The sequence below is a fragment of the Brachypodium distachyon genome, chromosome 5, assembly GCF_000005505.3.
Source record: "Brachypodium distachyon strain Bd21 chromosome 5, Brachypodium_distachyon_v3.0, whole genome shotgun sequence".
NCBI lineage: Eukaryota > Viridiplantae > Streptophyta > Magnoliopsida > Poales > Poaceae > Brachypodium > Brachypodium distachyon.
Window position 1 is genome coordinate 8,840,343 of NC_016135.3, and position 18,121 is coordinate 8,858,463.

Sequence of the window (18,121 nt, forward strand, 5' to 3'; positions counted from 1 at the left end):
CATCCAAGGGGAAGAGTACATCATCGTCCGATGAAGATATCTTCATGCCAAGCAAAACGGGTAAGAATTCTTCATCATCCAAGGGGAAGAGTACTGCACCGTCGAAGGGGAAGAGCACATCATCGCCTAAGGGCAAGAGCACTTCATCTTCGTAGGGCTAGAGTTAGGTTATCTTATTTTAAGTTGTCGGTTTTAATTTCAGTCTTTCTATTGCATATGTATTTCAGTCCTGCCGTTTTTTATTTGCAAATGTAACTTGAATAAGAATGCGAAAAATAGTTACATGTCTCTCTCATACATAGGTAGAAATATGTCTCATACATAGATAGAAATATGTCTCATACATAGGTAGAAATATGTCTCATACATAGGACCTACATGCAAATATCAGGCATGGCGTCTGGGACGGCGTTCCGGGGGTGCCTGTGGCGTGGTCCAGCCAAACCTATGAGGTGGCACAATGTTGCGCGGAGGAATCACAGACCCATCCTCACGATACTGTGTATCCTCCTGTGTGGGGTCTGGTGGCGGAGTATGAACATCCAGCTATGTTGGACAGAATAGTCCCCTCCTTGAGCGTGATCCTGCTCACTACCCCACGAGGGTTCGGACAACGACGACTGTTGCCCGTAGGCTTCTGCATGTGGGAAAGTACTTAGCATTAGAATTGTGTAGCAGTCATGGTAATGAACACAATAGATAGAAATATACATACCCTGTGGCTGGGTCTGTGGACGAAACTCGAAGTTCCTCCTGGGACTCTGCTGGTGCTGCCACACCGAGCCTCCAGCCTGAAAAGAGGGGGGCTGCTGCTGCCACACCGAACCTCCAGCCTCAAAAGAGGGCTGCTGCTGGTGCCAATAGTCGAAAGAAGACTGCGGCTGGTGTGACGACGAACCTCCGGCCTGCTCAGGAGGTGGTGGCCTGGGCGTCGACTGCTCTGGTAGACGTGGACGCGGGTGGTGTCGGGGGTGCGGTGCTTCCTGCTGACGTGGCCGCTGCTGGTGCGTGGAATGATGAGGTGGCCATACGGATGCCTGGTGGTGAACAACGTCCGAAGTCCGGGTGCACGTGATAGCCGCGTAAACAGAGCGTAGCTTCTCCTCCATTCGTCTAAGCCAGGACTGGTGTGGCTCCCGTGGTAGTAGAAGTGGATCGGTCGAAAGCGAACGTCCATACGCAGCGAACTCGGCCTGTAAATCCTGTGTCAACTGAGCCTGCAATTGGCACGAAGAGTATTACATATATATGACAAAGTACGTAACAAACACATGCATTCTGTTAAGAGAAGATACTTACCGCGTGCTGTCTAGAGCCTGAAGTAGACTGGCTAGGGTACATATGTTGCAAACTCGGCTCGGCTATCTCCTGGGGGTGAGAGTGCTGAACGATGCTCAATCGGGTAGCTGTCATGTACCTTTGCAAATATCCGTTGAATAGATCGAGATCATAGGCCTCCAATGGCCAAACCTGTGTCATCGCAGTCTCCCACTCTGTGACGTACGACTGAACCCTCTGCAGCCACTGAGTCTGGGTCCTGGTACTTCCCTTCCTGGTAAACCTGAGATCGCAATAGAAAGTTGAACAATTAAATTATAGACAATTCTGGATGACAATCATAAATTGCAGAACTGTACATACCTGTGCACGATCTGTGGAAGTGGATCCTCCGTCGGTGGAGGAACGACCAACTGGCGTGCCCCAAACTGCCTCATGACCCTCTGCTGGGCCATCTCCTCCACGCAGACATCGAAGATGATCTTTGATTTTGTCATCCAGTAAGCGTAATCTCTCGTGCAGACCGTGGACATCCCGCCAGGGTATCTATCATCGATGGCGTCCAGTGTGTACGGCTCCCAGACAACCGCCTCAGAGTGCAACATGTCGAACTGCTCGTTGAATGATGGGTAGCAATTCCTGACCTGATCGTGTGCAAAGCATCTCTGTAAAAAAAAGAAGTTAGCTTCATTCATGGTTTATGTAAACTAATGTATGAATTTCACATTCGACATACCTTGCTACGTGTCCAAATTGTCGCGAAAGTAGACAGGTCGATGTGTTCTAAGTCAAACAACTCCTGCTCAGGGTTAGGGTGATCACCCGTAATGTCTGGTCGGCTGATAGAAAACCTCTCCCACGACTAGAGCTGCAACAATAAAGGACATCCAAGCAGGGCTGACTTGGGCGACGCAAGCTGGCAAGCGTTGCACATACCTCGGTACGTAGCCGCTAAGACGGCCGAACCCCAACTCCTCTGTGTGATGTCGTCACCACAAGTTGCATTCGCGGTCTCCACTGCAATAGGGATGTAGCGTGCGCTAATGGTGGTGATGTGGTTCTCGGTGAACATCACCTTCCCGAGAAGCCACATTATATATGCCTCAAGGCTCCGAGTGATCTAAGGCTCAGTCATTTGGGTCTCTGGATACCCAAACTTCTGAATCTGCATGCAACAAAAACCAAGTGTTAGTAAACCCATGCAAGTATATGAGGTATGCTCTTAGATATATTAACTTAAAACACATCGATCTAACCTGGTAATTGAGCAACCAATCTAGCTTAGGTCCGTGAGCCTCCGAGGTGAGTGGCCCAGCTCCGGCAAGAATACCTTGAAAACGTAGGGCACAAATTAACACATACCTTGAAAGCGTAGTGCCATACCCTCCTGCCAATCAGCTGGTGCCTGCAACGGTCCTATGGGATCACCCACCAATGGTAGTCCCAGCAGCATCGACACATCCTGAAGAGTAGGAGCCATCTCTCCCCAGCGAAAGTGAAACGTGTGTGTCTCGGGCCTCCATCTGTCCACTAAGCAGCTCAACTGTAAAGTTGAAGCCTCGTCGCTCCCCCTCTACCATTTCCGCACGAGTTGCCTCAACAAGTCGTGCAAAAGGTAAAAGGCCAGCCCACTTCAAACTGCATAAATAAAATGGACATGCAAGGGATGAATAAATAAAATGTAAATGTGTCGTCACACGGGGCTCCGACACCGGGGGCGTGCTGGCACACCCCCTTTTAGGTTCGGCAGGGGCGTTGGGGATCGCTCCGGCGATCGCCGGCGTGGCCGATGGCGTACGCGTACTGCAAAGTGATCCAGCCAGGATGCATGCAAGCTAAGAACACATGCACACACGTTTTTACCCAGGTTCGGGCCACCCGGAGGTGTAAAACCCTACCTCCTGCTTTCCTGAACCGGTATTGACAGTAGATCAAATGTTTACACGTTGCCGGGGGGAGAGTCCCCGGGTGCTCTCTTTTTTGCTAAGTGCTCTTGACTACTTTTGGATACTGCTAGTGGCGAACTATGAGTCCGTCCAATCGTGTGACCGTGGAACCCTTTGACCGTCGGCGGGGGTCCTCCTTTTATACTGAAGGGGATACCACTGGTGCCACAGTGCATGGATTACAAGTGGTGAGCAAGGAGGCTAGGCAACTCCCCCTCGGTGCGCTGGTGGCATGCATGAGTGCCAACTCCGCTGCTAGGGGTCTAAAATCTTAAAAGTTGGATTGGACAGCCACTGTTCACCTGATTTAGACGGGTAACGCCCCTCCTGTCGGCTCATTTAATGTGCCGTGCGCTTCACTCCTCGCCTTGGCGAGACTGCGCACTCGACGCCCAGCACGCGCCCCCGTGGCGCCGTCGCTCTGCCCGCTGGGCCCCACCCTTGCGGCGGGAGCCTGTGCCCGGGAACTCCTCCCGAGAAGCGCCCAAGCTTGACCACACCCGAGAACCCCCTCCCGGCAAGTGGCTTCCCGAGAGGTGTCCAGGCGGGAATATTCCCCGAAGCCCCGCTAGCCCTTCCAGGCTGGTAACTTGCCGGGCTGCTCGTGGCTGCTGCTCGGCGTCCCTTCGTTGCCCCTAATACTACACTGTCACAGACGGAGTAGTGGGCGCGTGATTTCCGCCATAACCTCCCCCTTAAACAGGGAAGTTAAGGCCACTCCCCGCATTACTCCCTTTGATTAGGAGTTATCCCCGTGCACCCGTAGGGTACGGAACTGGCTGTTACCAAACGGCCGGGTGCTATAAAGATTTTACTGCTGTCCCAAGGGAAAAATACTTTGCCCCCACAGCCTTTGCCTTCAACCTCCTTTTGCATCTTGCATCCAAGTGTTCTTGCTAGCTTCCACCTCTGATCCCCATGGCGCCCCCCACCACCAGGAAGGGAAAAGAGGCGCAGGTCTCGAAGAGAGCGGCGGCTAGCAGGAGCGAGGCGGCAACCAAAGCGGCCGCCGACAAAGACCGAAGGAAGCGGGAGATGCAAGCCGCGCTCGCCTTCTACCGGCCGGGCTACAACAGCGAGGGGCTGGACAAGATCCGGCACGCCGTCGCCTCCAAGTTCAACGAGCACAGGGAGACCCTGATCTTCCCCGCGGGCGCCGAGCACCAGGACAAGGACTTCCGGGTGTTTGGGCGCTTCATCCTCACCGGGCTGGTGCCCCCATTCTCGCTGTTTCTCCACGCGCTGATGGAGTCGTACCAGCTGCAGGTGGCGCAGCTTCACCCCACATCGCTGTTCCTCCTCGCCACCTTCCAATTCCTCTGCGAAGCATTCGTGGGGGTGATGCCGTCGGTGGCGCTCTTCCGTCACTATTTCTACCTCCGGATCGACAATGCGAAAGCGATGTCGTCGGGGGTGGTATTCCGCGCCCGCGACCAAATGAAGTCCGAGTTCATCATCTGGTCGGGGAAGAAGATTGAGAAGGAGTGGCGGGGCGACTGGTGCTGGGTCCGAGTGGAACACCCACAAGAGTTCATCCTCTCGCCCACGGAGCTGCCGCAACCCCACAGCGGCTGGCAGGACAGGTACCACCGCGACGCCGATCTCCTCCTCATCGTGGAGAAGATCAAGGCGCTGCGGCTAGCAGGGCTCACCGACGTGGACATGGCGCGTACCTTCAATAACCGGCGTGTCGCGCCGCTCCAGCTGCGCTCCCGGCTCGCGTGGATGTGCACGGGTCCCGGGGACAGGACACGCCTCCACCAGGACGGCGTGGATTTGGAAACCCTCAAGGTGTGGGTGAGGGGAATCTCCGGCGAAACCTTCCAGTCAATGAGGTTCCCATCGGGGGTCTTTTCCCTCCATGCCGGCGTTGCGGCGCTTAATGACATCGTCGCCGCCTTCCCGCCCTGCAACGAGTGGGGGTTGATGGACGACACCTCCACTTGGGCCCCTTGCGCTCCCCTGCCAGCACCTCGCGGGAAGCAGGTGCTCGAGGAGAGCAGGGGCGAATCTGAGATCAGCTGGCCCTCCCTCCAGTCCATGGACGAAAAGGCAGGCCAGCCTGCGACGTCCCAGGAAGTCATTCCTGTGGACGACGACGACGATGATAGTGATGACACGCCCCTGATCGTGCGGAGATCAAGGGCGTACGCTGCGGCTGCGGCCATCTCCTCGGCGGCCACGGCGGCATCTTCCGCCGCGGCGACATCCGCCCCGGCAGAGGCTGCCAGCTCCGCGGTGGCGGTGACCACGTCTGCAGGGGTCGCCGATGCCTCGGCGGCCGCCAGCATCGCGGCGGCAGCTGCTCCGGGGGCATCTGCTGATGCCTCGGTGGGGACCATCCATGACCCAGCAACGGCTTCAGCAGCAACAGCCGTCGGGGATGCGTCGGGAGCCTTCCCAGGGTCGGCCCCTAACACCGCGGCGGCTTCGCCATCGACTCCCGCGAAGCCCGGGTCGCAGCGACCCCGCGGGTACCTACGGCGCCGCCCGCTCGGGGGTCTTCCGGGGCTTCGCGCTCCGGCATAACCCTTCGAGGACCAACTCGCCGGTGGGCGCCAGGAAGAGGGGGAGGAGCGACTCCCCGCCCGCCACGCCGAGCAAGAGGGCGCGCGCGGATGCCGGCGGCGCCGCTGACCCGACTGACACAGGGGCTAATGGCGCCGTCATCGCGCCCGCCGACGACCCAGCCCCAACGGGGGCGGGCCGGCGACTAGTACGGCTCCTTCACTCCTCCTCTACTGCATTTTTCAGTTGTCATTTAACCATACAAACGTACCTTCTTTTTCAGCAAGCGGCGGCTCGCCCGCGACTAGCCTCTCGGAGGCTCCCGCCGGCACGAGTGAGGCGGTGGAAGCCCCCCTCGCAAGTCCGCCTGCCCTGCAAGGTAATCGCCCCGGCTACCCTTGTCCGCTTCCGATAACTCTTTTACATGTCGATCCTCACACTCTTTGTTGCTGCAGGCCCAAACGCGCCTGCATCGAGAGCGGACGCAACCATGGTTGGTCTCGACTCCGATGTCGAGATCACGGGGGCGGTAGAGGATCCGGCGTTGGCTTCCGCACCAAGCCCGGCCGTGACGGCGATAGCAGCAGCGGTAGCTACCGTCACCACCGGGACGGCGCTTGGCGATGCGCCAGCAGCCGCGCATGCGGCTGGCACGGATTCGCCTGCCGCCCAGCAGGGAACGGCTCCTGCCGGGGGCGCGGAGCCTTCTCCAGCCCTAGGGTCCCCGGGCGCGGGTGAAGGGGGAGCTGCCTAGGAAGGACGACAGGATCCCCCGGAGCAAGCGAGCGACCCCCCGCACAGCCCTACAATGGCAGCGGGGGCTTCGTCGTCCTCGGTTGCCCTCCCCAACACCGACCTTGGCACCCTCGCCGGGGTGGCTTGGAATCCCATCACCTGGGATCCGAGCATCTTCGAGCGGGGGCACCGGTTCCTGGACGCTGTCAAGGACCAACAACAAGCCTTCGTCACCTCTTTCAACAAAGTGAGGGAGCACCACGCCGTCGCCAAGAGCCAACTTGGCGAGGTGTGGGATGCCGTGGAGAGGGAACGGCAAGAGCTCTCTCGGCTGCGCGAGGAGACGCGCCTCGCCAGGGAGGAGGCGCGCCTTGCCCAGCAAGCCCTGGAGGACGCCGAGGAACCGGTCCTTCCAGAGGCTGAACTCCACCAGCAGCTGGAGGCCCAGCGCACGGTGCTTCAGGGGGCACTAGCCTCGCTGGCGGCAGCCCTCGAGGCAATCAAGAAGGAGCACGCCGGGGTGCTCGCGACAGCTCAGGCCCGGCTCGACGAGAAGAGCGAGGACGAGGCGGTTCGTCGACGAGGTGGTCGAGCGGATGCAGCGGAAGCCGGACCCCGAGCCGTCCCCGGAGCCCCCGGCAGAAGATGGCGCTTTCCGATGTATCTTCTTTTTTTTTTTTCCTGCAAGTGTGGCGCTTGGCGCCGTTTGAACAATTATTTTTCCATTAGCTTATGTAATTGTTTAACACTTAGTTAATCAAGCTCTTTAATTTGCTTAATTCTTGTTCCCTGTTCCCGGGGCTGCCTCGCGTGGCGGCTCCTTTAGCCTTTGTGTGTTTTGCCTTGTGTTGCCGGGAACTCGCGCGCCTCACCCTTAACCAGACCAGGGACCCGGGACGGACCCGCAGTGCCGACCTGGGGTCAGGCGGTAGCGGGGAGCCACTCCACTTGCGGGGTAACTACTCCAAGCCGTGCCTCCCGGGACGGACCCGGGAAGCCACACGGGGAGCGCACTCCCCCCGCAAGTGTCCTTCTAACACTCTAGCCACGTGCAGGTTCCGGGGCCACACCTGGCGAAGCAGCGTTCAATTATATTCAGTTCTTAGTGGGTTTGCCATCTAGGTGTCAGCACTTAGCTTTTCGTTCGGTTTTGCGCCCGAAGCGCTCGCCGGAGGTGCACTCCTGGCTCGTTGTCCTTGCAAGGCGCCTGATAAAGGGACGTGGTGGGGATGCCGTGGCAACCCTCGCCCTCGGGAGAGCCTTTTCCGAGGGGTGCGGCAGGGACGCCGTGACTTCCTCGGCACCGCCGCTGGCCGCGGGCGACGAGGACGTCACGGCGTCCCCACAACAGCCCTCACTGCTTGGAAAAAACCCGTCTGAGGGCCACAACAGGGACATCGTGGCTTCCTCGCCACCACCGCCGAAAGCGGGCGGCAAGGACGCCACGATGTTCCCGCAGCAGCCGTCGCTGCCAAGGAGCAAAACTGCTCGAGGGCCGTGGCAGGGACGTGGTGATGGGCCGGAACGAACGGCGAACGTCGGCACCGGCGCCATCACAGCGTCCTCGCGACGACCCCCGCCTATAGTGGCGCTCTCTAGGGAGATGCGGCAGGGACACTATGGTAGTGCACCCGTCGGCACGGGACGCCGATGGCATGCACCACCATAGTGTCTCCGCGGCAATCCCTGCTCCTTGCGGAGATGTCCTCTGGAGGGATGCGGCAGGGGCACTGCGGTAGTGCACCCGTCGGCGCTGGGCACCGATGGAATGCACCACCACAGTGCCTCCACAGTAGCCCTCGCCCAGGAGCCGCTCGCTAGAGGAGGCGAGGCAAGGGCACGGTGGCAGTGCACCCGTCGGCACGGAGCGCTGATGGCATGCACTACCACCGTGTCTCTGCGACGTCCCTCGGAGTGGGCTCGATGGGGCGATGCGGCAAGGGCGCGATGGAAGTGCACCCGTCGGCACTAGGCATTGATGGTATGCACCACCATCGCGCCTCCGCGGCACCGCCCGCCTTAACAGCCCCTTTTTCGGCTCCGCTCCGAGCCGTTCCATGGCTAGGGCCCGCTTTTTATAGGCGTGGGGGAAGGGCTTGCCACCGCGCGCGACGGATCAGCGCAGCACCAGTGGCATCCCTCCCCTTGAAATGTGGTGCAGTCTCCGCCACTTTGCATGCCAAATTGATGTGGCACACGTGGCGGCCCTCTCTTGAGTCAAGAGCCTCGGAGTGCGGTGAGTCCCTCGTGGTGCGGTCGTTCCGCACCACAAGGCACTGCTGCATGCCGCGACCCGTGGGCAGCCCACGGGTATTACAGTGCGCAAGATTCCACTTTTCTCTACAGATTAGATTCTTACCAGGTCGAGGTGCTGCAAAAAACTTTCAAAATTCACGAAAATATCGAAAGCAACACGAGTAATCTCCCCTGCCTCGCAGCCCCCGGGCACGGAAGGGTCGATGCCAAACTTGGAAGTGAGCATTCTACTTCCCAGCCACAACGGCTGCGGGGTGTACGTTGTGGGGAGCCCGGCAACTACACGTCCCGTGATGCATGTTGCTGGGAACCGGCAACTTCATATCCCGTGATGCACGTTGCGGGAAACCCGGCAACTGCATGTCCGTGTCGGAGCGATCAGGCAACGGGGTTTTTGCTTTCGAGGTTCCAGCAGCCCCCTGCTCATAACCAAGTATGGAAAGACACTTCCGTGCACCAAAAGCAGGAGACAGGAGAAGGGGGGAACACACGAATAAACAAAGCAACTTTGAAGTTCAGGAAAGAAACACTTATCTTTATTCACAATAACCAGTGGTTTACACACGGGGGCTGCCCGGCTACACTAGTTCGAGAGGTATGCATCGGTGGCATCACCCGAGGGTCGGGTTCCGCCGCTTAACGAGTAGAACTTGCGCAAGTGCTCAATATTCCAGCTATTTGGCACCGACAAGCCTTCTTCGGTTTTCAGCCAGACAGCCCCCGGTCTGGTCACCTGTACTACCCGGAAGGGGCCCTCCCATTTCGGAGTCAACTTGTTCCCGGCCTTCGTTCCTTGTATCCGGCGCAGGACAAGGTCTCCGTTCTCGAGCCCCCGGGAACGGACTCGCCTGTCGTGATAACGACGGAGTCCCTGCTGGTAACGTGCGGCGCGCACAGCAGCCCGGCATCGAAGCTCTTCGATGAAGTTTAGATCGTCCACCCTTTGCTCGTGTTGGCTGGTGTTGCTGTACACGCGTACTCGGGGAGATCCGTGCTTGAGCTTGAGGGGCAACACCGCTTCTGCCCCATAGACAAGGGCGAAAGGAGTTTCGCCCGTTGCCCGACTAGGTGTGGTCCTGATCGACCACAGCACGGGCTGGAGTTCTTCAACCCAGTGTTTCCCGTGGCCTTTGAGCTTGTCAAAGGTTCTCGTCTTGAGCCCCCGCAGCACTTCTGCATTGGCTCGCTCCGCCTGCCCGTTGCTCCTCGGATGAGCAACTGACATGAAGTGCAATTTGGTGCCCATGCCCTCGCAGTATGCCTGGAACACTGCGCTCGTGAACTGTGTGCCGTTGTCGGTGATGATGCCATTAGGCACACCAAACCGGCACACAATGCTCTTGAAAAACTTGATGGCCGCCTGGGCGGTCACCTTCCGCACTGGTTCAACTTCCACCCACTTGGAGAACTTGTTGATGCCCACGAACAAATATTCGTAACCGCCAACTGCTCTCGGTAGCTTGCCGACGATATCGAGCCCCCAGACCGCGAACGGCCACGAGGAAGGGATGACGTGTAGAGCCTGCGCCTGCTGGTTGCTATTCTTCGAGTGGAACTGGCACGCTTCGCATGTCGTCACCAGCCGCTCCGCGTCGGCCAGGGCCGTGGGCCAGTAGAAACCGTGCCGAAACGCCTTGCCGGCTAAAGCCCGGGAGGCCACATGGTGTGAGCATGTGCCTCGATGTATCTCCTCCAGCAGCGTGCGTCCTTCGTCTTGCGGCACGAAGATTAGCTTGACCCCGTTTGCATGCCTGCGGTAGAGGTTTCCATCCACCCTAGTATACATTTTTGCTTGCCGCGCTACTCGCTCTGCGGACGTCATCTTCCGGGAGAGCCTCCCCCTTCAAGTAGCGGGCAATTTCCTCCGCCCAGGGAGGGGTTTCCCTGCCAACGCATGCCGCTATATTAGCGGCATGGACCCCTGCTGTTGCGGGGGTTCCTACGGTTGCCGGAGGGGCATCCCCGGCAGCCGGCTCGGGGGCGACTGAAGGAGCTGCTTGCTTTTGGCAGAACACCCCCGCCGGAGGCTTCCGGCGCTCTGCCTCGTCAGCAGCGAAGTTATCCTTCCGCTTGACCTGCTCGAACCGCAAACCCTTGAACTTGCGTTCTAGCTTGCGGCCTTCCTCCACGTATGGCGCCATTTGCGGGCAGTCGTAGTCCTTGTTCACCTGGTTGATCACGAGCTGGGAGTCCCCGCGAACAACCAGGCACTTGATGTCGAGGGCGATCGCTACCCGTAACCCGGCGAGCAAACCCTCGTACTCCGCCGTGTTCTTGGTGGAGTTCAGGAAATCGAGCTGGACAACGAACCTCAGCCGGTCCCCTGTCGGTGACTCGATGACGACCCCGGCGCCAGCTCCTTGGAGACTGAACGCGCCGTCGAAGTAGAGGATCTAGTGGTCTTCGTCCAGCTTGTCGGGCAGGCTGGTCTCCGGCTCATCCTCTTCCACGCTCGTGGACGTCCACTCCGTGACGAAGTCCACCAAGGCCGTACTCTTGATGCTCTTGGAGTTGGTGAAGTGGAGGTCAAATTCTGACAGCTCCATCCTCCATTAGGCCACCCTCCCGGTGGCTTCACGGTTGGTGAGGGCTCGCTCAAGGCAAAACCCCGACACCATCGTGACGCGGTGCGCCTGGAAGTAATGGCGCAGCTTGCAGGACGCAAGGAGAATCCCCAAGAGGAGCTTCTGCACTTGCGGGTACCTCGTTCGCGCGTCGCGCAACACCGTGCTGACGAAGTACACGGGGTGCTGCACTATTCGCTTACGTGGTGCAGGAGCTACCGGCTCGGGGGTGGTCGCTGGGTCCGAGGCGGTTGCTGGGGGCCGCTTAGCCCCCTGCCCCGCAGCCTCAGCCCCTGGAACATCTTCCTCCCTCTCGGCAACCAGCACCGAGCTGACCACCTGGTCCGTCGCCGCTAGGTAGAGTAGCAGCGGCTCGCCCGGCTTGGGGGCGATGAGGACGGGCGGCGACCTCAGGTACCGTTTGAGTTCCTGGAATGCCGCTTCGGCCTCGGGAGTCCAGTCAACCGGACCCTGCTTCTTCATCACCTTGAAGAAAGGCAGGACGCGTTCGCCCAGCCTTGAGATGAAGCGGCCCAACGCGGCAACGCAGCCGTTGAGGCGCTGGACATCCTTCACCTTGTGGGGAGCCTCCATCTTCTCGACGGCTTCTATCTTGCTCGGGTTGGCTTGTATCCCCCTGTGTGAAACCAAGAAACCCAGAAGCCGACCCGAGTCCACACCGAAGGTGCACTTCTCGGGGTTTAGCTTGATCTTGATCCTGTGGAGGTTATCAAACGTTTCCCGTAGGTCATCAATTAGCGAGTCCCCGCTCTTCGATTTGATGACGATATCGTCCATGTAGGCCTCCACGTTGCGGCCTAGCTGGGGTCCGAAACATTCGCGCAGCGCGCGCTGAAATGTTGAGCCCGTGTTGTTCAACCCGAAAGGCATGCATGTATAACAATAGCAGCCAACCGGGGTGATGAATGCTGGTTTTTTTTCATCTTCGACCGCCATCTTAATTTGATGGTAGCTGGAAAAAACATCCAGAAAACTCAGCAAGTCACAACCAGCGGTAGAATCAACTATTTGATCGATACGGGGTATAGGGAAGGGATCCTTGGGGTATGCACGATTAAGATCAGTAAAATCTACGCACATGCGAAGCTTGTTCCCTGCTTTAGGTACTACTACAGGGTTAGCTAACCAAGTGGGGTACAGAACTTCCCTGAGCTTGTCCACCTCCTGCTTGATGAAATCTTTGTGCTCTTGTGCTTGCCGCCGAATCTTCTGCTTGATGGGGCGGGCATCCGAGCGCACCGCGAGCCGATGCTCAATCACCTCCCTAGGGACTCGGGGAAGAACTGACGGCTCCCAAGCGAACACGTTGGCGTTCTCCCGGAGGAAGGTGACGAGGGTGCTTTCCTATTCGGCAGTAAGATTCGCACCGACGGTGACGGTGCGCTCCTTGTTGCCGGCTTGGAGGGGCAGCTTCCTCACTTTGGTGGCCTTCTCCCGGAGCTTCCGGCCCTTGCCAGGGCACGAGATCAAGCCTGCACTTCCCCCGGCAAGCTCTTGCGGGATAGCGCGGGCCTTCTTTGTTGCTGGGGCATCGCCCGGTGAGCTGTCATCTCCGGCAATATCTTCGTTGCCGGCGTTAGCTGTGGCGGCGGCCCTGACGACCTCGCCCACGCACCAGGCCGCGTCCTTGAGGTCGCACCTGATGGAGAAAACTTCATATACGGACGGCATCTTCATCACGCCATAGGCGCAATGCGTGGCCGCCATGAACTTGATCAGCGCGCACACGTCGCGGGTGAGGCGCTTCACCGCGGCATGGGATGGGAGAGCATAGGCTCCCCCATGGATGTAGGCGACGCCGCGACGCTCCTGGAAGCCTGGCTCATCGCCACCAGTGCAGTCGGACTCGCGCTGCTCCTCAGCGCGAGCCCTGTCGCGTCCCCGCGGAGGGCGTTCTCTGCCGGAGCGGGGCTGGCCGCGTCCCCCCTGGGGTTCATCTTTGCCGGCAGCGCCGCCGGCAGGCCTCGGTCCCACTCTGAGGTCGTTCGGGCAACCTCGGGAGAGATGCCCGATGTCGCCGCTGTTGAAGCAGCCTCGCGACAGGAGCCCCCGAGTCCGCAGCGAGAACCTGCTTCCCGCTGCGCTTGCGGGAACCCTTCTTCTGCGAACCCTCGCCAGGGCTCGTGGCAGCCTTGGCTGCTAGCTCGGGCGCTAAGCGCCCTTCCTCGGCCATGGCGCACTTGTCATCCGGAACTGATGTGTGCTCAGCTTCTCGTGCATCTTAGGGTCGGGGACGTTGATGGCGAAGGTGTTGACGATGGTGGCTGCCTCTGCCTCCGGGATAGAGTAGGAGAGGTTGGAGAAGCGGTTGACGAAGCTCCGTAACGTTTCCCCCGGCTTTTGCACGATGGTGTGCAGTTCCGCCATGGTTCCCGGGTGCTTGTAGCCGCCCTGGAAAGCGTTCACAAACTGCTCGCGTAGGTCCGCCCAAGTGGCGATGGACCCGGCGGGCAGGTGGAGCAGCCAGGTTGTCGCTGATCCTTTCAGGACCATTGGGAACCAGTTGGCCCTGACCTTGTCGTCGGCGCCAATGGCATGCATCCCCAATGTGTAGGTCAGGAGGAAATCCTTGGGATTCACGGTCCCGTCGTACGTGCGCCGAGCGCTGGCGCTGGGAACTTACGGGCCCATGTCACCCGCCGCAGCTCGCGCATGAACGCGGTGTAGCCGTCCTCGAGGCCCATGAGAGCGTCTTCCTGCTCCTGGGGGCGTTGGCGCTCTACCTCACGCCGGTGCCGGCGCTCTAAGCGCTGGCGTAGATCTTCTTGCTAGCGGGCATTCAAGATGCCACGCGCGTCACCCCGTGTGACGGTGGGTGATGAGTCCGAGGACCCCTCCAGGTCCCCGTTTCCCTGGCCTCCCTGCGGAGGTGGATTCTCCCCCTGTCGCGAGGTGCGGGGCGTGTCTCCGCGCGCCGGGTTCTGCCCGTGGCCGGAGCCTACCGGGACGCCCTCGCCGTGCGGCTGCTGGGCAGCCAGAGCGAGGAGCGCATCCAACTCCTCGCCCCATGTCTCGTGCTCCGGCATGCCTTGCTGCGGTTCATACCGCACCATGACCCGCGTGGCGATGATGGCTTCCGCCGGGGTTCGTGCGGGAGGCAGCTGATTTCCCGAGTGGCTGCTGTCTGCTCTGGCCCCGGACGCCTCCGTGTGCGCGGGGTGTGAGCCCCCGGGCGTCGCTCCCGACGCGGTATGCTCATGATGCCGTTGTCGCTGCGTGTTGTCAGCCCGCGATTCGACTCGCTGGCCGGTGCGGGCAGACCATGCCCGCTCGTGCGGCAGGCCCCAGCGCTGGGGGCCGCCGATCCCCTCTTGTCTGCCGATGGCCGAGGGGGTGGGGGAGGCAGCTGTGATTGCTGCACTCTTGAGGGCTCAGGGTTCTCCTGAGCCCCCGACGCGGGTCGCACGTCATGCGACCGCGTGTGTGCCGCTGGGGCCTACGCGTGTCTATCCGAGGGTCACAAGCCCGCTTGGGGGGCATCATGGCCGGTCCCGTCGGCGAAGAAGACGAGGCCGACGTCGACGCAAACATTGCTGCCGGCGGTCACCGGCGAGCTCTCCTCTCGCAGCCCCTACCTGGTGCGCCAGATGTCTTCGCACGGGGCTCCGACACTGGGGGCGTGCTGGCACACCCCCTTTTAGGTTCTGCAGGGGCGTCGGGGATCGCTCCGGCGATCGCCGGCGTGGCCGATGGCATATGCGTACTGCAAAGTGATCCACCCAGGATGCATGCAAGCTAAGAACACATGCACACACGTTTTTACCCAGGTTCGGGCCACCCGGAGGTGTAAAACCCTACGCCCTGCTTGCCTGAATTGGTATTGACTGTAGATCAAATGTTTACACGTTGCCGGGGGGAGAGTCCCGGGTGCTCTCTTTTTGGCTAAGTGCTCTTGACTACTTTTGGATACTGCTAGTGGCGAACTATGAGTCCGTCCAATCGTGTGACCGTGGAACCCTTTGACCGTCAGCGGGGGTCCCCTGTTATACTGAAAGGGATACCACAGGTGCCACGGTGCATGGATTACAAGTGGCGAGCAAGGAGGCTGGGCAACTCCCCCTCGGTGCGCTGGTGGCATGCATGAGTGCCAACTCCGCTGCTAGGGGTCTAAAACCCTAAAAGTAGGATTGGACAGCCACTGTTCACCTGATTTAGACGGGAACGCCCCTCTTGTCGGCTCATTTAATGCGCCGTGCGCTTCACTCCTCGCCTTGGCGAGACTGCGCACTCGACGTCCGGCACGCGCCCCTGTGGCACCGTCGCTCTGCCCGCTGGGCCCCACTCTTGCGGCGGGAGCCTGTGCCCGGGAACTCCTCCTCCCAGCAAGTCGCTTCCCGGGAAGCGCCCAAGCTTGACCACACCCGGGAACCCTGTCCCGGCAAGTGGCTTCCCGGGATGTGTCCAGGCGGGAATATTCCCCGAAGCCCCGCTAGCCCTTCCAGGCTGGTAGCTTGCTAGGCTGCTTGTGGCTGCTGCCCGGGATGAGATCTTCCGGGAAACTCGGAGACGGGGCCCATGCGTCGCGCATGGGTGGTACCCCGGGTGCCACTGGTGCGACAAAATGCAAAGAATAATTGAATAAAATGTACATGCAAGGGATGAATAAATAAAATGGACATGCAAGGCATGATCGGATAAATACCGCTGAATCCAGGCAGGGTGTATCATCCAATTTTCCTTTGGAGTGCGCGTGACAAGGGGCACGACACTCCCAGGATGCGCCACCAATCGAGCAGCCCGATGCTTACTCTCAATCTCTGGAGATAGCAATGATACTCTCTCCATTTTGTACCTGCAACATTTATAAACATAGTTAGAAATACAAATTAAAGTTAAGCATAGTTAAACCGAGAGTACATATTAAAACATAGTTGAACAAAGCGTACAAATTAACACACAGTTCCACACAGAGTACAAATTAAAACATAGGGCACAAATTAACACTTAGTTTCACATAGAGTACAAATTAAAACATAGAGTACAAATTAACACATAGTTTCACATATAGTACAAATTAAAACATAGAGTACAAATTAACACATAGTTTCACATATGCATGATAAGCCTAGTTTCTTCCTCTCCCTCGTCGTCCACGTCTCCCTCTTCCACGGGCAGTAGCTCCACCAGTACCGAAAGTTGGACAATAAGTGTCCCTGTGGCCAAAATGGTTGCATAGAAAACATTGTCGTGACGGTCCTCCGACTTCAGATTCATCCATATCATTTCAGATGCGCCTGGACGGGCATCTGCCTATGCTTGTCCGCAGTAGCCCGGGGTCAGGGATGTACCGCCTTTCACCAGGGGTTACCTTGTTGAAATTGCCCATTGCACGAAACCCTAGCATCTCACCCGTCCATGTGCTAAGCACAAACTCTTTCAGGTAATAGAGAGACAAAAATGAGATTGCGTCCATCCCTAGCTGCCCGCAAGCAGCAAGTACATGTGAGCAAGGAAGGTGAAGCACCTTTGGTTTGTTGCAGGTGCACTCACACGTTGGCCACACTTCATTTCCAATCTTCACCTCCTGTGTCCTTAATTCATTTCCAACGCCGAACTTGTCAGTTGGCAAGCGCACCTCAAACTTGTGTTCTTGATTACCGATGGCGACCAGTACGAGACCTAGATTTTTCCATCTTCTCATCCATGTACTTCATAATCTTTTCACAGTACGGTGTATTTGGGTTGTTCATGATATGCATTTCAGCTCTCTGGCGTCTTTCTCTGAAATACTTCACCGTGCCATGGAAAATACCCTCGATGATGGCTGTAAGTGGTAAAGCCCTATTTCCCCTAAGGACAAAGTTGTATGTTTCTGCCAGGTTAGTAGTCATGACGCCGTACCTAGCGCCATGTGTGTCGTGCAGCAAAGACCACCGCTCCAGAGGCTTGTGCTCTATGCATTGCTAAAAGTTTTTAATCTGCCTCCCAACCCTTCTCCTAGTGCCGGGTGGGTCAAACCCTGGCAAGTCACAAAGCCCAACAGGTTCTTCCTCAGATGGTCCTATTCTAACTGCTGTCTGTGCAGCCACTGCTGCTACATGTGCTGCTACCGCTGCGTTTCGTGCCGCTGTCCTCTCCCTAACATGTTTCTTCGTGAACTCATCAAGATAACCACGTATCCTAGTGTACTTCCATTGTTGGTTCTGTCTGCAGAGTTTCTTGAATAGATTCATAAGTGACTTGTTCCTGAACTGCGAGAAGAAGTTGGCCCCCAAATGCCGCATGCACCAACGACTCTGCATGTCCTGCCATGGAGTTTGTTCATCAGGCCCAGGGTTTGTCAGTGTCCTTATCGCACTGAGTATGCCTGCATGTCTGTCATGAAGGATGCACACATTCGGCTTATCATGGACAACTGCTCTCTTGAGCTGCCTAAAAAACCATAACCACCTTTCAGTGTTCTCACCCTCCACGAAAGCAAATGCGAGCGGAATGATTTGATTGTTGCCGTCTTGATCAATGGCGGTCAAGATCTGCCCCCTTTATTTGCCAGTGAGAAAAGTGCCATCTGCATAACACCGGTCGACAATGATGGAAAGCTTGGACACATACACCGAAAGTGAAGAACAGTCGTTGCAGCACCCTGACAGTTGGATACTCTGGGTGCAGGAAGTGTTGGATGTCGACATAGGTGCCTGGATTACGGGCTTGCAGTGTATGGAGGAGGCGGACAACAGAGTCGTATGAGTCGAAAAACGAACTAAATCTTTCCTCAAGAGCCCTCTGCTTAGCCTCCAAGCCTTGCCATACGAAATGTTGTACTTAAACCTTACCCTGACCTTATGCATGATGGCCTCCACTTCCATTGCTTTG